Genomic DNA, 23,047 nt, shown 5'->3' on the forward strand with positions numbered 1-23,047 from the left:
CACAGTTTACACCATCCATGCTGGGGGGGGGGGGGGGAGAGCTCTGTCCTTGTCTTCTTCCCGCACTCAGTAGGTCAGTGGCGGGGACTTTTTCTCTTCACCATTGGGAATCCTTTGGGCATGTGTGTGGCAGAAGTGGTGCAGTTCCTGAACATTATTCGTCCCCTTGATGTATTTAAAGTCATGACTGATGCCTTTAAATACACCAAGGGGGTGAATAAGGTTCAGGAAGGCAGTTTTTTTTAATATGAAACCAAAATTAAAGCGGAGTTCCGGCCACGAAAATGTATTTTCAATAAAAATACCCCCCGGACAGTCAGGGCTAGTACATTCCACACTGGATAGCCTCTGTACTGTCCTGGGTCGCACTTACCTTTTAGAAGAAATACTTACCTTGAAAATTTCTTCTCCAGCGCTGCCATCTCGGATGTGGGCAGCTGAAGCCAGCGCGTCCTCTTCTGTGTCCTCTTCTGTGTCCTCTTCTGTGTTCTCTTCTCCCAGAATGCGCCTGCACCGGCCCCGCTCGTCACTTCCGCTGCGCGCGCGTCATCCCTCCACAGCTTCTGGGCATGCCCAGAAGCTGTTTAGCAGGGAGTGAGGCGCCCGCACCGGAAGTGACGAGCGGAGCCGGTGCAGGCGCATTGACTCCTGGTATTGATGACGTTCAGCTCCCAGGAGTCATCGCAAACAGGAAGTGACGTCGCGGGCTGCGGCCGCAGAGGGAGGAAGTAGAAGAACGGTGAGTATATTTTTCTTCAATAACAAGGTAAGTAAACAAAAAAAAAATTGTAAATATCCATTTCTTTTACAGGTGACCAAGAGCAAGTGGATGGCCCAAAATCGATTATGTCGATTTTGAGGCCGGAACTCCGCTTTGAGAACACGGGGACATGACCTCAAACTAACTGGAGGGAAGTCCAAAACTAATCTTAGAAAGTATTATTTTACTGAAAGGGTAGCTAATGCTTGAAATTAAACTACTAGCAGAGATAGTGAGACAGTCAACAGTAAATGGCTTCAAACATGCTTGGGATACACATAGATCTAAAGTCACACAACAAAGTTAATGGGGGAAAAAAAATGGGCAGACTTGATGGACTACTTAGACTTTTTCTGCGGTCACTTTTCTGTGTCTCTCTTATTTTAATTTTTTTAAGGGTCTTCTGGCCAGTCGAATTGGATATGCAAAAGATTGATAAATAGTTATTCACTTTTTTTAAAATAAATAGTGTTAGTCTCCATTCACACTGGTACGACTTCTCATGCGACTTGGTCAGCCTGACAAGTCGTGCACCGTCGAGTCCCATAGTGTAGTACAGGAACGGTTCTAATAGGAGCGACACAAGTCGCTCAGACTTAGAAAAAGGGTCCTGTACTACTTCGGGGTGACCTGGAGCGACTTGCATAGACATTCATTTTATGAAGTCCGTGCAAGTCGTGCTGCACGCGACTTCACAGGTCGCCCCCTAAGTCGGAGCGCCGTAGTGTGAACCGAGCCTAATGCCTCGTACACACGCAACGATTGTTGGCCGTGAATTTTCGGCCAACGTCCGATCAGCCGATTGTCGGCTTGTTAGAATGATGCTTCCGACAACCGACTCCGACTTTTCGGCCAAACAAAATCTGGTGTGCAGGCTATAAAATTTTTGTTGGCCGTCAACATAACGGCCGATTTTCCGTCAGTCAGTACAGATTTCGGCAGACAAAAATCTGATGAGCAAGACTAGGCATGCTCAGAGAAGAAAAAACACACGGAAAGTAAACCAGCACATGACATCACTTCTGAAGTTGGTTTTTGTTGGCCGAGAAAATTCGTGTGCAGTCTAGAGCACATTTCAACCAACACAACACTGGACAAAAGACGGCCGATCGGTTGGCCGATAATCGTTGCGTGTGTACGAGGCTTTAGTTTACTGCCCTGTCCGTCACCCGGTATCCGCTTTGGTTTGCTTGGCTTCCCGTGGCAATAAAGATGTCCACTGACCACCGAGAATCTGCCTGATTGCGGCTAAGATTCTGTATCACTATTAGATAAAACACAGCGTATGATTTCTGTCTAAACATCGTATTATAAATAGAACGGCGTACACAGAGGAAGCAGCTTTTTCACACCTACTTTGGCAGCTTTCGATGAAGTCGGTACAAGGGTTAATGATTGTTTTTCCTAATACATAAGTGCGGAATAAATCCTGCAAATCCAGCGTCTGAAGCCAAGTGTGAAAATAAATGTTTAAACGGAGAGAAAAAAAAAATCTGCCTTTGGCTCGGGGGAAAACATTGTGGAATTAAAACAGACTAGAAGCACATTTATGTACTGTTATTATTAACCTAAAGAAAATAAAAAGACACAAAACACTTTAGTGCCGCAACCTCCGGCTGCACTATGCAATCATCATGGCCCGACAGAGCAGCATCATCCCCGCACTTTAAGCCTTCCTCATTTCCATCTATGTGAGGGATTTATTTTGCTTTTCCAATTTTTTTCATAGGATACAGTTTGATGCTCCGGCATGCCTTTGAATGAAATGTAGTTTGTGTGTTTTTTCTAGATAAACAGGAACAAGAGATCATCCCAATGGAAAAAACCTTATCAATATGCATTAAAGCTTAAATCTGAGTTAAACAAATACTGTTTAAGTAGAAATATTGTGCATATTCTTCCTTGAATCTCAGTGATCTTTCTGTATTTCTTACAGATCTGTGCAGTATTCCAGTGTGAGACTTCCTGTAATAAAGACCACTCACTGCGGTTCTCTCTCCTTGTGCAGGGAGACTGGTCTTGTCTCCGCCCACTCCTGTAGCTTTCTGCAGTGGGTGAAGCTTCCTGTAATAAAGACCCGCTCACTGCTGCTCTTTCTCCTTGTGCAGGCAGACTGGTCTTGTCTCCGCCCACTCCTGTAGCTTTCTGTAGTGGGTGAAGCTTCCTGTAATAAAGAGCGATCACTGCTGATCTTTCTGCTTGTGCAGAGAGACTGGTCTTGTCTCCGCCCCCTCCTGTAGCTTTCTGCAGTGGGTGAAGCTTCCTGTAATAAAGACCCACTCACTGCTGTTCTTTCTCCTTGTGCAGGCAGACTGGTCTTGTCTCCGCCCACTCCTGTAGCTTTCTGTAGTGGGTGAAGCTTCCTGTAATAAAGACCGCTCACTGCTGCTCTTTCTGCTTGTGCAGAGAGACTGGTCTTGTCTCCGCCCACTCCTGTAGCTTTCTGTAGTGGGTGAAGCTTCCTGTAATATAGAGCTATCACTGCTGATCTTTCTGCTTGTGCAGAGAGACTGGTCTTGTCTCCGCCCACTCCTGTAGCTTTCTGTAGTGGGTGAAGCTTCCTGTAATAAAGACTGATCACTGCTGCTCTCTCTCCTTGTGCAGGGTGGCTGGTCTTGTCTCCGCCCACTCCTGTAGCTTTCTGTAGTGGGTGAAGCTTCCTGTAATAAAGACCGATCACTGCTGCTCTTTCTGCTTGTGCAGAGAGACTGGTCTTGTCTCCGCCCACTCCTGTCATTTTCTGTAGTGCAGGGGTCCTCAAACTATGGCCCTCCAGCTGTTGGGGAACTACACATCCCATGAGGCATTGTAAAACTCTGACATTCACAGGCATGATGGGAATTGTAGTTCCTGAACAACTGGAGGGCCATAGTTTGAAAACCACTGCTGTAGTGGGTGAAACTTTCTGTAATAAAGACCGCTCACTGCTGCTGTCTCTCTTTGTGCAGGGTGGCTGATCTTGTCTCCACCCCCTTAATGTAGCTTTCTGTAGTGGGTAAAGCTTCCTGTAATAAAGACTGCTCACTGCGGCTCTCTCTGCTTGTGCAGAGAGACTGGTCTTGTCTCCACCCCCTCATGTAGCTTTCTGTAGTGGGTGAAGCTTCCTGTAATAAAGACCGCTCACTGCTGCTCTTTCTGCTTGTGCAGAGAGACTGGTCTTGTCTCCGCCCACTCCTGTAGCTTTCTGTAGTGGGTGAAGCTTCCTGTAATAAAGAGCGATCACTGCTGATCTTTCTGCTTGTGCAGAGAGACTGGTCTTGTCTCCGCCCACTCCTGTAGCTTTCTGTAGTGGGTGAAGCTTCCTGTAATAAAGACTGATCACTGCTGCTCTTTCTGCTTGTGCAGAGAGACTGGTCTTGTCTTCACCCCCTCATGTAGCTTTCTGTAGTGGGTGAAGCTTCCTGTAATAAAGACCGCTCACTGCTGCTCTTTCTGCTTGTGCACAGAGACTGGTCTTGTCTCCACCCCCTCATGTAGCTTTCTGTACTGGGTGAAGCCTTCTGTAATAAAGACCAATCACTGCTGCTCTTTCTCCTTGTGCAGAGAGACTGGTCTTGTCTCCGCCCACTCCTGTAGCTTTCTGTAGCGGGTGAAGCTTCCTGTAATAAAGACCGATGACTGCTGCTCTCTCTCCTTGTGCAGAGAGACTGGTCTTGTCTCCGCCCACTCCTGTAGCTTTCTGTAGTGGGTGAAGCTTCCTGTTATAAAGACTGATCACTGCTGCTCTTTCTGCTTGTGCAGAGAGACTGGTCTTGTCTCCGCCCACTCCTGTTGTTTTCTGTAGTGCAGGGATCCTCAAACTACGGCCCTCCAGCTGTTGGGGAACTACACATCCCATGAGGCATTGTAAAACTCTGACATTCACAGACATGACTAGGCATGATGGGAATTGTAGTTCCTGAACAACTGGAGGGCCATAGTTTGAAGACCACTGATGTATGGGGTGAAGCTTCCTGTAATAAAGACTGATCACTGCTGCTCTCCCTCCTCGTTCAGGCAGACTGGTCTGGTTTCTGCCCCCTCCTGCAGTTTTCTGTAGTGGGTGGAGCTTGCAGGGCCCCTCCCACAGCTCTGCTCTCTCCTTATGCAGGGTGACTAGTCTTGTCTCTGCTTCCCTTTGTAGTATTTTTTTTTTTTTGGTATTTTAGTTGTATTATTTTTTATCATTTTATTTTATTTTTTTTTACAGTGTCACTGACTATGACTCTGTCCATTCAGAAAAGGAAGGAGCTGGTAAATTACATATTTACCGACCCTTTCCTGGATCTCTTTTGTGACACATCCCCTGCAGCATCCTGAAGGAGAGGGAGCACAGTGTGGGGGGGGGGGGGGGCGGACGGACCGGGGAGCAAACAGGGGCCCAGAGACAGCAGAACACAAGTGAACTGGATAGGAGGAGTGGTGGGGGCAGCATACAGGAGCGACCAATCTACATGCTGCCCCCACTGTCCTTCCTATCCAGGTGTACAGGGGGGCCGCACAGGCCCCCTGGAGCATGGGGCCCGGTTGCAATTGCAACCCCTGCAACCCCTGTAGTTACACCCCTGGCCCCATGCACACCTCCAGCAATCCTATTCTTCTGTGCCACCAGCAAAAAGACGTACCTTGCCCATCAAACATATAGTGATATTACTAACAGACAGAGGAAATAGAACAGGGCTGAGTACAGAGCCTTGTGGTGACTGGTCTGTTCCCAGTGAACCCCATTTACAACCACACTCTGGTATCTATCCTTTCACCAACTGAAACTCCTTAGGGTTAAGTCCTAGCCTGTACAACTATTTTTATGAGATCATTATATGGAACTGCATCAAACATTAACATTATCCAGGTGTCTTGGTGGCTGAAATTGCAGCATGCCTTAGGCTTTTCCTTATGATTGTCCATGGCCTGGGTAATTCAATCTCCTGTTTGTTGAGGAACATCTTTGCAGAGCAGCTAATTGTGTCAGTGGAGGTCGTCTCTGAATCCCGGATTCATTGTAAGGCAGTGGTTGCGATTCCTTGCGCTGTCCGCTGACTTTTCACTTGACAAATTGGATGAAATTTAAGTAAACGACCCTCTTTTTATCTACGATGAATAGAACCGCCGAAGGAAACACTCAATCTTTTTTTTTTCTTCAGAAATGGGCAAAATATCTGCTATTCATCCATTATTTCAGAATAAGAGGAAGTGCTCAGTGTGGTGGACCGGGACCCTGACAGCGTTTTCTTTATGGAAATCATTTGGGTTAAAAAACAGGTTCATTTTGTCATTCTCTGGCTGCCCTCTTCTCCTCCCTGGCGGTCAGTAAGGATGTCATTTTCTCCTTCCTCCAGAAATTGACCTAAATAACAAGTAACCTGTAGCAGTGGGAGAGCTCAGGATGCTGTCGGCTCGGTCTTGCCGCTAGTCGGCCATAATCCTTTTCTTGGCTTTACAATGAAGACCTCGTAGGGGGAGGAGGGCATCTCTTTTATAACTTTTTTTCTGAGATCTCTCGGTGGCTGGGGTCATTTGTCTGGCTGTTAGGGGAGCAGTGTGGAGTCGCAGCACATTCTCTCACTGCCTGTCATCCACAATGGAGTGAGAGCCACCACTTATTCAGGGGGGAGAGACTGGCTGTCAATGGCCATTCATCCTATAATGTAAAGGATTCTCTTTATTTTGCTTTTTTTTTTTTTTGCTTTTGTACTACTTTTAACCACTTTACCACCGGAGGATTTTGCTGTCTTATGTCCAGGCCACTTTTTGCGATTCGGCACTGTGCGACTTTAACTGACAATTGCGCGGTCATGCAACGCTGTACCCAAACGAAATGTACGTCCTTTTTTACCCACAAACATAGCTTTCTTTTGGTGGTATTTGAGCACCTGTGTGATTTTTACTTTTTGCGCTATAAACAGAAAAATAGCGACAATTTTGAAACAATAACAATATTTTTCATATTTTTTTATATGAAATTCCCCCCAAAAAAATATAAAAACCTAAATTTTTTTATCATTTTTGGCCAATTTGTTTTCTGCTACATATTTTTGGTAAAAAAAAATCGCAATAAGCGTATTGTGATTGGTTTGCGCAAAAGTTATTGCATTTACTAACTAAGGGAAAGATTTCGGTCATTTTTGGTGTTTTTTTTTTAACGAGTAATGGCGGCGATCTGCGATTTTTTTTGCAGGACTGCGACATTGCGGCGGACAGATCGGACCCTTGACTGACATTTTTGACACTTTTGGGGGTACCAGTGACATTACTGCAGTAATCAGTGCTATATATATCCACTGTTACTGTAAAAATGACACTGGCAGGGAAGGGGTTAATTTTATTGGAGAGGGAGGGGTTAATGTCATGTGTGGGGGGAGGTGACTGAGTGACGCAGGGACAGATCGCAGGTTCAGCTATGCTGAACCCTGCAATCTGTCACTGCCTGTCACTTAGGAGATCCACACTCGATTCTCCGACGATCGGGGAAGAGCAGCGGCGATCGCCGCTGCTCCTCCCCTGGCCCGACTGTGACTGAACACAGTGGGAGCGAGCCTCCGGCGGTGCGCGCGCCGCCCACAAGGGGAGGAGTCCAGCGACGTAGGTCTACGTCGCTGGACGATAACGAGCCACATTTCTGCTGTAGCAGCAATGTGAGCAGACATAAAGTGGTTAATTTGAAAAGGTAATTTCTGTATCATTTCACCAGCTCTGGGTGGTCTTCTTTTACATTCCTTTTTTTCTTCTCTTTCTTCAGTTCTGTTTTTTTTCTCTCCTTATACTATTTTACCGTCCCTCTTTTCTCTGCCTTATTTTTAATCCCATCTTTTCTTCTTCCCTCCTATCCCCCACTCTCTTATCTCTTCATTTTTATTTATATTCCTCTCCTTTTTCTTACTTACTTCTCTTTCTTTTCTTTTTCACCACTTCTGTTTCCATTCTCCATTCTCCCTACACTCCCCCCCCCCCCTCTTATCCATCTCTTCTTGTTTCCATTTTTTTCTTCTTCTCCTCTCTCTCTCTTCTCCCTTTCCTCTCTTTCTTTCTTTCTTCCACTCTCTGTCTCTTCCCTCACCTCTCTCTTCCCTCACCTTTTCTCTTTCTTTCCTTTTTCCTCTTCCCTCTGTTCCGGTCCACACTAATGCAATTCAAATTCTGCACCACATCCAAATCACACCCCATTCATGCGATCCGCTGCGGGTGTGTATGTTACGTTAATGCCACCCCGAAATCTGTTTGCAAAACTAAGTGTGATTTGCAGAATTCTTCTCTTTTTTCTTCCTTTCTTCTCTTCCTTTTCTGTTCTACCACTTCCTTTTCCATTCTCCCTTCTCCTTACATTTTCCTCCCCCCTCTTTTCCATCTCTTCTTTTTTCCATTTTTTTTCTTCTTCTCCTCTCTCTTCTCCCTTCCCTCTCTTTACTTCTCGTTTCCTCTGTTTTCTCTTTCTGTCTCTTTCTTTCTTCCTCTCTCTCTTCCATCACCTCTGCTCTTTCTTCCTTCTCCTCTCTGTTCCCTTTTCCTTTCTCTTTCTTTCCTCTTCCCTCTATTCCGGTCCACACTAAAGCAGTGTAAATTCTGCACAAAATCCAAATCACACCCCATTATTGTGATCCGCTGCGGGTGTGTATGTTACGTTAATGCCACCCTGAAATCTTTTCGCAAAACTAAGTGTGGTTTGCAGAATTCTTCTCCTTTTTCTTCCTTTCTTCTCTTCCTTTTCTCTTCCACTACTTCCTTTTCCATTTTCCATTCTCCCTACACTTTCCTCCCCCCTCTTTTCCATCTCTTCTCTTTTCCATTTTTTTTCTCTTCTTCTCCTCTCTCTTCTCCCTTCCCTCTCTTTACTTCTCTTCTCCTCTGTTCTCTCTCCCTGTCTCTTTCTTCCTCTCTCTCTTCCCTCACCCCTGCTCTTTCTTCGTTCTCCTCTCTGTTCCCTCACCCTTTCGCTTTCTTTCCTCTTCCCTCTATTCCGGTTCACACTAATGCAGTGCAAATTCTGCACTGCATCCAAATCACACCCCATTCATGCGATCCGCTGTGGATGTGTATGTTAAGTTAATGACACCCCAAAATCAGTTCGCAAAACTAAGTGCGATTTGCAGAATCGGTCCTGCACATTTTCGGTGCAGATTCGGCGCGATTTGAGTCATACAGAATAATGGCTAAAAATTGCAATGGGTGAGGAGATGGAGAGCGCTCTGGATAGTGGATTCTGGCCAAAGGCGATGTCCACAATGGATTGGATACAGAACAGGCAAGCAAGTGTCTCAGCAGCACTAGGGCAGCAACTCCAAGAGGGAAGCAAACTTTGGTACAAAGAAAACAAACAGAAGGTGCCTATAAGTGCAGAAAACTAAATACTTTTATTGCCAAAGGATAAAAATGCACTTACTAGCATTAAAATAAACCAGGCTTATCATAGGATGTGGCAAGGATTCCAGTGACAGGTGGTGCCAGGGGTGGTCCAATGTGCAACTTGATGGTGGAGATCCCAACCGACCAGCAAAGGGGGGGCAATCATCGGCATGAAGAAGGCTCTCCGAAATGCGTACCGCCCTTTTGACATCACTTCCTGGCATTTGTGTTGCGCGCTGGTGTTGCGCAGCATGGCCATCCTTCCTGGTTCTTTCTGGTCAGTTGGGATCTCCACCATCAAGCTCCACATTGGACCACCTGTCACTGGATTCCTTGCCACATCTTATGATGAGCCTGGTTTATTTTAATGCTAGTAAGTGTATTTTTTCCTTTGGCAATAAGTCTTTTGTTTTCTGCACTTAGAGGCGCCTTCTGTTTGTTTTCTAAAAATCGCAATGCTGAAGAATTGCATGTGATTTAAATAGGAATGTGATGCGATTCCTGTTCAAAATTGCATGCAGTTCCTGCACCACAAAGTGTGAACTGGCACTTTAACTTACTGATCACCTCTCCCTTCCCTCCTCTTTTCTTCTCTCTTCTCCTCTGTGTTTGCTTCCCATCTCTCTCTCTTCCCTTCCCTCACCCCTGATATTTCTTCTTCCTCCTCTCTTCCCTCACCCCTGATATTTCTTCTCCCTCCTCTCTTCCCTCACATTTTCTCTCCCATCTGTTCCTTCAACTCTCTGCTCCCCTCTGCCTTCCTTTTCTTCCTCTCCTTTCTCCTCTTCCCTCTCCCATCCTCTCTCCTACTCTGCTCTTCTTTCACTTCTGCTTTCTTATCTTCTCTCCTCTATCTTCCCTCTTCTATCCTCCACTCTCTCTTGTCCTCTATTTTCCTTTTCTCTTTCTCCTTTCTTTTTTCTCTTCTCTCTTTCCACTCCTCTCTCACCCTTTTCTTCTCCTGCTCTTTCCTCTTCTCTCCAATTCCTGCTCTCATTTCTCCTCTGCACTCATTTCTCCTCTGCACTCATTTCTCCTCTGCACTCCTATCTCCTCTTGCTTCTTTCTCCTATCCACTCTTTTTTATCCTCTTCTTTCCTCTCATCTCACACACACACTCTTGTTTATGCTTTCGTTACATCTTCATAATGTGTTTACGCATGCAGACAGCAACAACTTCCACAGGGCTGGGACCTTTGACATTTACAATGATGTTCTGGAAATTTGATTGGCCAGTTTTAGTTCTGGGTCAAACCATCGTAGTAACCTGCACCCCCAGTTCATTGGTTCATTGTACGATATCAATGAATTATCTCATGCACACAATACCCGTCCCTAGATTATATTTAATCAGTGTTGTGGAACCAGCCAATGAGCAGATACCATAACAGGTTGTACAAAGCAGATGGTATGTGAAGAAAAGGCCAGAGTAATACTAACAACAGTTTATTTTAAACATTCTGTTGCAAAAAATAATCTCATCTGGTATTATGCGAGCCAGTGTGTCGTCTGTGATAGACAGGTCTGTCTCCAAGAATCCGATTCCCGTAAAAGGCAGCCAGGGACACAAGGAGTGGGGATGAGGTTCTGCGTTCCTGTAGACCACAGCCAGGAACACAAAGAGTGAGGATGAGGTTTGGTGTTCCTGTAAAAATCAGCTACTAGTACAGAGAACAGATGAGGTTTGGTGTTCTCATATAAGACAGCTGATAATACAAGTAATGGGTTGAGCTTTGGTGCTCCTGTAGAACAGTTGTTCCCAACCTTAGTCCTAAAGGTCATGTTTTCAGGATTTTCTTTACCTTGCACAGGTATTTTAAATCCTTATCCATGGCTTAGTATTCATGGCAGCTAAGGTAAATTCCTAAAACATGGCCTGTTGGGGGTACTTGAGGAATGAAACACTGGTGTAGAAGGTGCCAGGAATATAGGAAGAAGTGGTGTTTGGTTCCTAGAGGTGGCATCCAGGAACACAAAGAGAAGAAGCAGGGTTCAAGGTTCTGTAGAAAGCAGTCAGGAACCCAAAAAAAGGGGTTGGGGTTTTTTTGCTCCTTACGAAGGCAGCCAGGAACACAAAGAGCAGGAATGAGGTTTGTTGTTCACATAGATGGCAGACAGGAACACAAAGAGCAGGGATGGGGTTTGGTGTTCCCATAGATGGCAGCCAGGAGCATAAAGGGAAGAAGTGGTGTTTAGTGTTCTGTAGAATTCAGCCAGGAACCCAAGGAAATTGGTTGGGGTTTTGTGTTCCATAGCAAGGACCACAAAGAGCAGGGGTCGGGTTTTGTGTTCCCATAGATGGCAGTCAGGAACACAAAAAACAGGGATCAGGTTTGGTGTTCCCATAGATGGCAGTCAGGAACACAAAAAACAGGGATCAGGTTTGGTGTTCACATAGATGGCAGTCAGGAACAAAAAGAGAAGACGTGGTGTTCAGTGTTCTGTAGAAATTAGCCAGGAACCCAAGGAGATTAGTTAGGGTTTTGTGTTCCTTGAAAAGATAGCCAGGAACACAAAGAGCAGGGATCGGATTTGGTGTTTCCATACATGGCAGCCAGGATCACAAAGAGAAGGGATGGGGTATGGTGCACCTATAGATGGCAGCCAAGAACACAAAGAGCACGGATGGGGTTTTGTATTCCCATAGATGGCAGCCAGGAACACAAAGAGAAGAAGTGGTGTTTAGTGTTCTGCTGAAAGCAACATAAATCCAAGGAGATTGGTTGGAGTTTTGTGTTCCTTTAGAAGATAGTGAGGAACACAAATAGAAGGGATTGGGTTTGGTGTACCTATAGATGGCAGCCAGGAACACAAATAGAAGGGATTGGGTTTGGTGTACCTATAGATGGCAGCCAGGAACACACAGAGCAAGAATGGATTTTGGTGTTCCCATACATGGCAGCCAAGAACAAAAAGAGAATGGATGGGGTTTGGTGTATCTATACTCGGCAGCCAGGAAGACAAAGAGAAGAAGTGATGTTCAGTATTCTGTAGAAATTAGCAAGGAACCCACGGAGATTGGTTTGGGTTTTGTGTTCCTTGAGAAGATAGCCAGAAACACAAAGAGCAGGGATCGGGTTTGGTATACCTATAGATGGCAGCCAGGAACACAAAGAGAAGGGATGGGGTTTGGTATACCTATAGATGGCAGCCAGGAACACACAGAGCAGGGATGGGGTTTGGTTTTCCCATAGATGGCAGCCAGGAACACAAAGAGAAGAAGTGGTGTTTAGTGTTCTGCTGAAAGCAGCATGAACCCAAGGAGATTGGTTGGAGTTTTGTGTTCCTTGAGAAGATAGCGAGGAACACAAAGATCAGAGTTGTGGTTTGATGTTCCTATAGAAGGAAGCCAGTAACACTTAGGAGCAGGATCAGGGTCAATGTTTCCAGAGAAGACAGCCCCAAACACAAGGAGCGGGGTTAGGAGTCTAGTATTCCTATAGAACAGCGGTGTCCAAACTGTGGCCTGGGGGCCGGATGCAGCCCTTTGCTTGCTTTTATCTGGCCCATGGGTCACTATTTCATCCACTGACGTCAGCAATGTGGCATAATTTCTCCCACTGACACCAATGATGTGACAGAATTCCTCCAATTGACATCAACCATGTGGCAGAATTCCTTTCATTGGCATCATAGATGGGGCACAATCCCATCCACTGACACCAACAATGAGGCACCATCCCTCTCACTGACACCAACAGTGAGGCAATATCCCTCCCACTGACAACAAAAGGGCACAATTCTTCCCACAGACATCGATGATGGGGTAGAAGTCCTTCTATTGGCACCAACGGTGGGACACTATTCTTCCAACTGACACCAACCATGGGGCACTATCCCTACCACTGACATCAATGATGGGGCACTATTCCTCTCCCCTGACACCAAAGATAGGGCATTGTTTACTCCAACTGGATGCTAGGAGATTTTCTACCCCCACTGGCCCTAGCCCGGCCCTCCTAAAGTCTGAAGGACAGTAAACCGGCCCTTTGTTTAGAAAGTTTGGAGACACCTGCTATAGAAGACAGCTGGGATCACAATTAGCAGGGTCTGGCTTTTTTGCTTAATTTAACCACTTGCCGCACACCCACCGTCAAATGAGGGAGGAGCGGTGCGGCTCTCGCTCTGGGACAACGTCATATGATGGCACCCCAGAATGGCCATTCTCCCACACTCGTGGTCTTGGTAAAGAGCCAATGACCTGGCTCTTTACCCATGTATCGGCTGTGTTCACAGCCGGTCACATGTAAATGAGGTGCCGTTATTTGGCTCTCCTCACCTCACACTGTCAGAGTGTGTGGCGAGGAGAGCCGATCAGCGGCTCCTCCTCGAAGGGGAGTACAAGACAAGTAATCAGTAAAATAAATGCACATGAATGACATCAAACATGGCACATAAGTTAACCCAATCAGTGCCAATCAGTGCACCCAATCAGTGACCCCAATCATTGCCCATTAGTGATGCCAATCAGTGCCTGCTCATCAGTGCCGCCCATCTGTGCCACAGAAAGGACCGCTTATCAGTGCCCACCAGTGCTGCCCATCAGTGTCCACCAGTGCTGCCCATCAGTGCCGCCAGTCAGTACCAAACGGTGCCGCCCATCAGTGCTGAATAGCAGTGCCCATCAGTGCGGCATATTAGTGCCACCTCACCAGTGCCACCAAATCAGTGCCCTTCAGTGCCACCTAATTAGTGCCCATAAGTGCCACCTCATCAGTGCTTATAAGTGCCACCCCATCAGTGCAGCCCATTAGTGCCCTTCAGTGCTGCCTCGTCAGCGCACATCAGTGAAGGAGAAAAATTACTTATTTACAAAATTTACTGACACAAACTAAGAAAAACTCTTTTTTTTTTTTTTCAAAATTTTCTGTCTATTTTCTTATTATTTTGTAAAAAATAAAAAAATGTAAAAAATAAAAAAAACAGCTGTGATTAAATACCACCAAAATAAATCTCTATTTGTGAGAAAAAATGATAAAATTTTCATTTGGGTACAATATTGCATGACCGCGCAATTGTCATTAACAAAAAAGTGTGAGAATGCTGAAAGCTGAAAATTGGCCTGGGCAGGAAGGGGTTGAAAGTGCCCAGTATTAACGTGGTTAAAGAAATAAAGATGAAATCATACATGAAGCTTAAAGCAGAGTGGAACTTCCGCTTTAAGGACTCCTGACCCCCTGACATGCCACATTTGGAATGTTTTTTTTTTGTTTTTGTTTTTTTGGGGGGGGGTACATATTTTTGACAGGTACCCACTCCCACTTCCGCTCAGGCCGCCTAGGTTCCTCCTGGGACAAATCACAGGTCCCAGAAGTTTGCCCAGGCATTTAGGACGCTCAGCGCGACTGTCACAGCCGGGTACCCACACTAGTGATTAGTGATGCTGGCGCTGGGGAGAGGAGAGGGAGGGGAGCGAGGCTTCGGGCGGCCGCATCGCTGGATCCAGGGACAGGTGAGTGCGTGTTTATTAGAAGTCAGCAGCTACACTTTTTGTAGTACAACTCTTTACGCAAACCTGTATAGAATTCCTGCACGGCTCCACATCTTATGTACTGTATTTCATTAATATTATCAGAAATGTATTGGAATATAATTATTATAATCTCAGCATCTCAATGTGATCCATGATTATTAGGAAATATTGGAGTATAATTATCAGTGTAGCTTCAACAGCGCATGTGTGCTTCCTGCTCAGAGTTCACGGATGATATGTCTCATTATTATTGTTACACTATTATTAGAATGTAATTATTATTATAATCTTAGCAGCCTGTGTATGGATTCTGCACATGCTTCAGAATTTAGCAAGAAGTATTATTATTATTAATATTGTTTTATAAGGTAATTTTTTCAGTGATTCGAATTCAGTTATTGTTGCGATGGCAGTTGACTAAAAAGGAGTCCTGTACAGATTTCACAGTTCACATGTTTTATTGTTTCAGCCTTTAAATTAATAAAAATGTAAGTGTAATTATTATAACCAGCATTCCTGTAGAGTTCTTAGATAATTCCATTTATAATTTAGGAACATCTCTTTGCGAAGAAAAAAGAACCTGATTATATTAAAGAAAACAATGCTCACTGGTAAAAATGAATAATGAAATAAATGAATAATATGAATTTTGTTCCATCTAGGTATGAACCTCTTATATGTCAGCTCCTTTTAATATATGTATCTGTTATAACTGAAAATTTATTTAATTTTATATATGGTACTTTTTATTTTTGTAATCATGGAATGTCCAACAATGATCAATTCTTGATAAATTGTCAATTCTGTGTACTTCAATAAGTGACCTACCTCATTTAACCACTTCAACACCGGAAGGATTTGCCCCCTTAATGACCAGGCCCTATTTTGCGATTCGTAACTATGTGTTACTTAAACGGACAATCGCGCAGTCATGCAACACTGTACCCCAAAAAAATGTATGTCCTTTTTTTTCCACAAATAGAGCTTTCTTTTGGTGTGCAATTTTTATTTTTTGCGCTATAAACAAAAAAAAAGCGAAAATTCTGAAAAAAAAATATTTTTTAAATTCTGCTATATAACATTCTCAAAAAAAAAAAAAATGTAAAAATCAACATTTTTAAACATGTTGTTTTCTGCTACATATTTTTGGTTAAAAAAAAAAAAATCGCAATAAGCGTATTTTGATTGGTTTGCGCAAAAGTTATCGCGCCTACTAACTACGGGAAAGATTTGTCATTTTTATTGTTTTTTTTTCTTTTTTTTTTACTAATAATGGCGTCAGTCTGCAATTTTTTTGCGGGACTGCAACATTGCGGCGGACAGATCGGACCCCCGACTGATATTTTTGACGCTTTTGGGGGTACCAGTGACATTACTGCAGTAATCAGTGCTAAAAATATGCACTGTTACTATAATAATGACACTGGCAGGGAACATTATGGGTGATGAAGGGGATAAATGTGAGCCTAGGGGAGTGATTCTAACTGTGGGGGGGTGGCTTTTGAAATGACCATAGAGACCTGTGATCCTATATAGAAGGATCACAAGCACTCTGTGATCATTGCAGGGAGAAGAACGGTCAGCTGTGTTTACAACAGCCGACCGTTCTTCTCTCTCAGCGGGGAGCGATCACGAGTGTCAGGCGGCAATCAGAGCTGCCTGCCCCGTGCATCGGCTTCCCCGCTGACGAGCGGAGGCGGGAGCGCGCCGCCGGTGTCGCGCGCTCGCCCCCTAGCCTCCTGAGATCGAGTGACATATACCTACGTCGCTTTGCCCAGGAGCGGCTGCCTGCCGCAGTATATCTGCGATGGGCGGTCATAAAGTGGTTAAAGTCCCATCACCAATGAAATATTTTTTTTTGTACAATCAATGTTTTTGTACATAGGTGCCCCAGATGCGTGTGTTTATATGTATATGTGCGGGGTCCTAATTTTGTTTTCTTAGAGGGGTTACTAAAGTGGATCTTCACCCATTCCACTGATTCGGCTCCTCTACATCCCACCCACCCTTCACATATATTGGGGTCTTTTTTTTTCTTAGTTTTTTTTTTTTAAATTAAGGGTCAGCCTGCCCTCGATTCTTTGTCATTCGCGAATGACATGCATATCCCAGGAGGCGCCTGGAGCCCCACACATCATCCCAGTCACTAACGGTGGAGGAAGAGGGCAGGCCTAGTGGTGTGTCATCAGTAGGCTGTGCCATAACCCGGAAGAGCCAGTGAAGCCCCGATGACGTCATAGATGAACATGGCAGTGCGGGACTCAACAGCGGCTGCAGAGAAGAGGATCTCAGCAGAAAAACCCTGGATCCTCTATGTGGTTACTTTAAGTGTGGCCAGCTTAGCATCAGGTAAGCAAGGGAGCAAATGAAAAACTAGGGGGAGGGTGAAATTCTTCTTTAACCGCTTGCCGACCATATAATGGCAAGGCGGCTAAGCTGCGCCAGATCACAGACCTAGTACATGACCTGACATTTCCAGGTAGGAAGCTTGTGTGCTCGCGTGCCGCCGCCGACCTGCCCGTGCTGTGATTAAACACAGCCGATGTTGATCACCAGGTTCCGGCCAATGGATTACTACCTGCACCTGAGGACTGTCATGAATTTACACAGGGCAGAGCCCTGCCAATGTAAACAAGGCAGAGTCCTGTCCTGTCAGCAGGGAAGTATTAGATTTTCTTTCCCCACAAAGCAGGGAATAAAATCCATCACTTCCCTTAGTAAAATCACCTAACACAGTACCCCAAAACACTGGTTAGGCACACATTTAACCCTTTGATTGCCCCTAGATGTTTATCCCTTTCCCAGCCAGTGTCAGTACAGTGACAGTGTATATTTTTAGCACCGATCACCGTATTAGTGTAATTGGTTCCCAAAAAGTGTTATAAGTGTCATCTAGTGTCCGAATGTCCGCTGCAATATTGCAGTATAATTTGCTGACTGCTGCCATTACTAGTAAAAAATAAATAAAAATTCCATTATATATCCAGAAGTTTGTAGAAACTATAACTTTTGTGTAAACCAATCAATATACACTTATTGGGTTTTCTTTTTTTTTTTTTTTTACAAAAACATGTAACAGAATACATTGTGACTTGCATAGTTACATAGTTACATAGTTTGTGAGGTTGAAAAAAGACATCAGTCCATCCAGTTCAACCTATGTGTGTGTGTGTTTGCTGTTAACCGTACATTGTATACCCCTGTATGTTGTACATTGCATACCCCTGTACGTTGTGGTCTTTAAGCTGCCCATCTAATAGTTTTTTGAAACTATCGATGCTCCCTGCTGATACCACTGTTTGTGGAAGAGAATTCCACATCCCCACTGCTCTGACAGTAAAGAACCCCCTACGTATTTTCTTTTTCAATAATTTTTATTGAAAGTTTTATGCATTAACATCAGAACAAGAACAAAGAGTGCCTCGTAGGGGCTAGGCCATCACTTCAACAAATTGTAACAGTACCCAGGGCAAACAAAAAGAAAACAGTGGTTACACACTCAACCTTCAAGCTTAGACACAGAAAATATGCTACACAAGCGTTACTCCCTGAGCAGGTAAAAGAGCACATATTCGCAATAATAGGCCCTCGTACCGGAGCCCCCAGTGATACGTAGAAAAATACAAAAAAACAAAGGAAAAAGGTAAGAAGAAGAGAGAAAAGAAGAAGTAGGAAAAAGGGGGAAAAAGAGTGGACCCAGCTCCGCGCCCCACCCCCCCACCCCAAAGACCCCTCTCAGGCCGGCCCCGTCAGATAGCTGAGCCATGGCTCCCATACCCTGTCGAAGCTACGCATCCTGTCGTCCAGCTGAGCCGACAGTCGCTCATTCACCATGATCCAGGACAATTTATGCCTCAACTGCTCGAACGGGATCACAGGAGACCTCCAGGACCTGGCAATAGTAATTTTTGCTGCTGTAAAAATAAAGGTAATAAGCCTCCTCTGAGCCTTCGTGGCCGCCTCCACTTTCTGACCCAGGAGGGCCTGTTGCGGAGATTTAACTAGGTTCACCTGCGTCAAGGTGTACACAAAATTGTACACCCTGATCCAGAAACGTCTCACCCTAGGACACAGCCACCAGACGTGGAACATAGAGCCCTCCTGGCCGCAGCCCCGAAAGCACAGAGGAGATGCTCCTGGTACGAAGGTGGCAATTCTAGCTGGCACCATATACCAGCGTAGCAGAACTTTATAGTTGGCCTCTATAATGGAAGTATTGATCAAAGACCTGGAGGCCCCCTGAGCCATGACATGCCAGTCAACTAACTCCAAGGTGTCCTGGATATCGGCTTCCCAACGGACCATGTAAGGAAGCTTCATCGGCGAATCAGATAACACATTATAGATCACGGAGATAAAACTGCGTAGGTTATCATATTTGCGACATAGATATTCTATGGGCGTCATTGTCGTCAGGTCAGAGAGGCGAGATAGAGCTCGTACATAATGATCAATTTGAGTGTACCGAAAATATTCAGACTGAGGTAAATCATATTTTTCAACCATCTGCTGTCTCTTAAGAAAGCCCCTATGATCACAGAGGTCTGCTATGCGGATCAGGCCCTTGTTCGTCCACCATTGAAATGATCTGGGGGAGAGACCCGGGGGGAACCCACTATTATTCAAAAAGGGGGCCATGGGGGTGTGAGGAGACCGGAGAGCATGTGTCCTGGACAACCGATCCCAGACTGCTAGAGAGTGGGACAATGCCGGGCACAGAATTGGAGGGCGGTCTTTTGGCAATAACCACATAATTTGGGAGACCTCATTACCCGGTACTGAGCTGGCCTCCAAGGTCATCCACGCCGTAGGGGACTGATGAGAGTGAAATTGAATCAGTTGGGCCAACTGGGCCGCATAAAAATATTTCATCAAATCCGGCACCCCCAGACCTCCCCTGGATTTAGGGGTATAGAGCGTTTTTTTGTTCACCCTAGGTCTCTTGTTCCCCCAGATAAACGAAAGGACCTGGCCCTGAAACTTGAGCACTTCTGTCCGGCGCAGAGCCACAGGCAGTGCGCGGAACAGATAGAGCACCCTCGGGAGGACATTCATTTTAATCGAATGCAGTCTGCCAAACCATGAAGGGGGATGTAGCGACCACCTACCCATGTCCTCCCTCAACCGGGCAAACAAAGGTGGATAGTTTTTAGCATACAAAGTGTGCAGGGTTGGAGTCAAATTAATGCCTAAATAAGGGAGGGAATCTAAGCGCCACGAAAATTTAAAGGAGTGCTGTAGCGTTACCACCGTCCCAGCGTCCAGAGAAAGATTCATAGCCTCCGACTTAGCTTGGTTAACACACAGTCCCGACATTATTGAGAAAGAGTCCATCAGGGCAAACAGGTTAGGCAAGGTCGTGAGTGGAGAGGAGATCACCGCCAACAAGTCGTCTGCAAATAGGACGCACTTATGTTCGGAACCCCCACAAACCAACCCCTTGACATCCTGTGAGGCCCGGATTTTTAGCGCAAGAGGTTCCAGCGCTAGAACGAAGAGGAGGGGTGACAGGGGACAACCCTGGCGGGTGCCCCTACGTATCGGGATAAATCCCGAGCCGTAGCCCTTCAGCCTTAGGATCGCCTTAGGCGTGCTGTACAGGGTCCGTAGCAAAGTGAGAAAGGGAGAGCCAAAGCCAAAGCGAGCTAAAACATCAAACAAGTAATCCCACGAAAGGGAATCAAAGGCTTTGTGTATATCTAATGAAAGAAGCATACCCTTACGAACTCCCCCCCCATCCCAGTCCGATTGAATTGCGGAGATAATGTCCAGGACCCGCCTGGTCTGGTCCGAGGTCTGACGACCCGGGACAAACCCGGCCTGGTCAGGGTGAATATATGTGGCCAAAAAGGAACCCAGTCTAGCTGCCAGGACCTTTGCTAAAATTTTCAGGTCCGAGTTGATCAATGATATCGGGCGATAATTATCACAAATGCTATGATCCTTGCCCGGCTTAGGAAGGACATGAATATATGCCACATTTTCCTGAGGCGGAAGCGATTCGCCGGACCGGAGAGCATTAAAGAGAGCACAAAGGTGAGGGGTCAGAGAGTCCTGAAATTTACGATAATATACTCCCGAAAAACCGTCTGGCCCAGGGGCCTTGGAGGGGTGCAGGCCCTTAATAGCCTGGATCACCTCCGCTTCCGTGATCGCCCCGTCCATCAATGCTGCATGGGATTGGGATAGCTTAGGCATCGCGAGATCCGCGAAAAAAACGTCCGCCTGGCCCCGATCGTACGCCGCCGGTTCACGATAAAGTTTGGTATAAAACCTCGCAAACTCGGACGACAGCAGGTCCGGATTTCGAGAAAGGGCCCCCGTCCGCAAGCGAAGCCTAGGAAGAGCCGACATAAATGGGCGGGGAGCCAGTTTACGCGCCAACAGCGTGGTCGGTTTGTCACCCATGGTATAAAACCTATGGCGAGACCATCTAAGACACTTCTCAGCTTGTGTCGTGAGGCTCAGATTCAGAGCCAGTCTAGCCGCATCAATCTTGTCCCTAAGGTCCAGCTGGGGATGTGTCTTCTGCTCCTGGAGCAAAGCGGCAAGGGCCTGTTCCTGTGCTTTGATGGTGCTCTCCCGGTTACGCTTCAAACGCGCTGCAATTTGGATCAGTTTACCACGTATTGTGGCCTTATGGGCAGCCCAAGTTATTATCGAGGAAGTCTCCCCCGTATTGTTTTCCTGAAAAAACAATTTAATATCTTGTCCCACCTCCTCCACGACCCCGGGATCAGTCAACAAAGACGCGTTCAGCCGCCACGGGGAGGGACCCGGCCGGGACCACAGGGCCTCGAGCTGCACCAGTACCGGTGAGTGATCCGACCAAGGAGTAGACAAAATTTTGGCCATGCACATATGCGGAGCCAGAGCAGAACTAGCAAACACATGGTCTATCCTGGAGTAGGTACCGTGTACATGAGAAAAACCCCCTACGTATTTTAAGGTTAAACCGTTTTTTCTCTAGTTTTAGTGAGTGGTCCCGTGTCTTATTGTATTCCCTTTCTCTGAAAAGTTTGTTCCTTATGCTAGGGTTGCCAGTACAGTATTTGTACATTGATATCATATCCCCCCCTCAATCGTCTCTTCTCCAGAGAGAATAAGTTCAGTGCTTGTAGTCTTTCCTCATAGCTGATGTCCTCCATTCCCCTAATTATTTTTGTTGCTCTTCTCTGGAATCTCTCCAGTTCCAGCACATCCTTCCTGAGGACCGGTGCCCAGAACTGGACAGCATACTCCAGATGTGGCCGGACCAGAGTCTTGTAGAGAGGGAGAATACTTTCTTTATTTCAGGAGTGAATCCCCTTTTTTATACATCCCAGTATTCGGTTGGCTTTGCTTGCAGCAGCTTGGCATTGCATGCCACTGTCAAGCCTGTTGTCCACCAGTACCCCCAGGTGCTTTTCCATCTTAGATTCACCCAGAGGTTTCCCCCCAAGTGAGTAGATTGCTTTCGTGTTTCTGACGCCCAAGTGCATTACTTTACATTTTTCAACATTAAATCTCATCTGCCATGTAGTTGCCCACCCCATTATTTTGTTCAGGTCCGCTTGTAAGGTTTCCACATCCTGCATAGAAGATATTGGCATGCTTAGTTTAGTATCATCCGCAAATACTGAGATTGTACTAGATATCCCCTCCTCTAGATCATTTATGAATAAATTAAACAGGATTGGTCCCAGGACAGAACCTTGGGGGACCCCACTTTCCACACCCGCCCAATCTGAGTACTCCCCATTTATCACCACCCTCTGCACTCTTCCCTGGAGCCAGTTCTCTATCCAGGTACTCACCCTATGGTCCATACCTACCTTCCTTAGTTTGAACAGTAAGCGTTTGTGGGGAACGGTGTCAAAGGCCTTTACACCACATCCACAGGCTTACCTTTATCTAGGTGGCATCTCTCTTCATCGTAGAAGCTTAATAGATTGGTCTAGCAAGAACGATTTTTCATAAATCCATGCTGATTACTACTAATAATACCGTTTTCATTACTAAAGTCCTGTATATAGTCCCTTAACATCCCCTCCAAAACCTTGCAGACTACAGATGTTAGGCTGACCGGCCTATAGTTACCCGGGATATATCTCTGCCCTTTTTTAAATATTGGTACCACGTTGGCTTTTTTCCAATCAGCTGGCACCATACCCGTCTGTAGACTATCCTTAAAGATCAAGAATAATGGTCTGGGAATCACCTGGCTGAGCTCTTTCAGAACCCTCGGGTGCAAGCCATCCGGTCCCGGTGATTTATTTATGTTAAGTTTCTCTAGTTCAGTTCTAAGTCTATCTTCTGTTAGCCATGGCGGTACTTCCTGAGGTGTATTTAGTTTATCATTACAAGCTGGGTTTGTGTAGCCCCCCAATTCTTTTGTGAAGACTGAAGAGAAGATTTATGAAAACATTTTACATTTTTTTATTGGATATGTTTTATAGCAGAAAGTAAAAAACATTGTTTTTTTTTTTTTTTGTTTATAGTGCAAAAAATAAAAA

Source organism: Pelophylax lessonae (assembly GCF_965119305.1).
Source record: "Pelophylax lessonae genome assembly, chromosome: 8".
Taxonomy (NCBI): domain Eukaryota; kingdom Metazoa; phylum Chordata; class Amphibia; order Anura; family Ranidae; genus Pelophylax; species Pelophylax lessonae.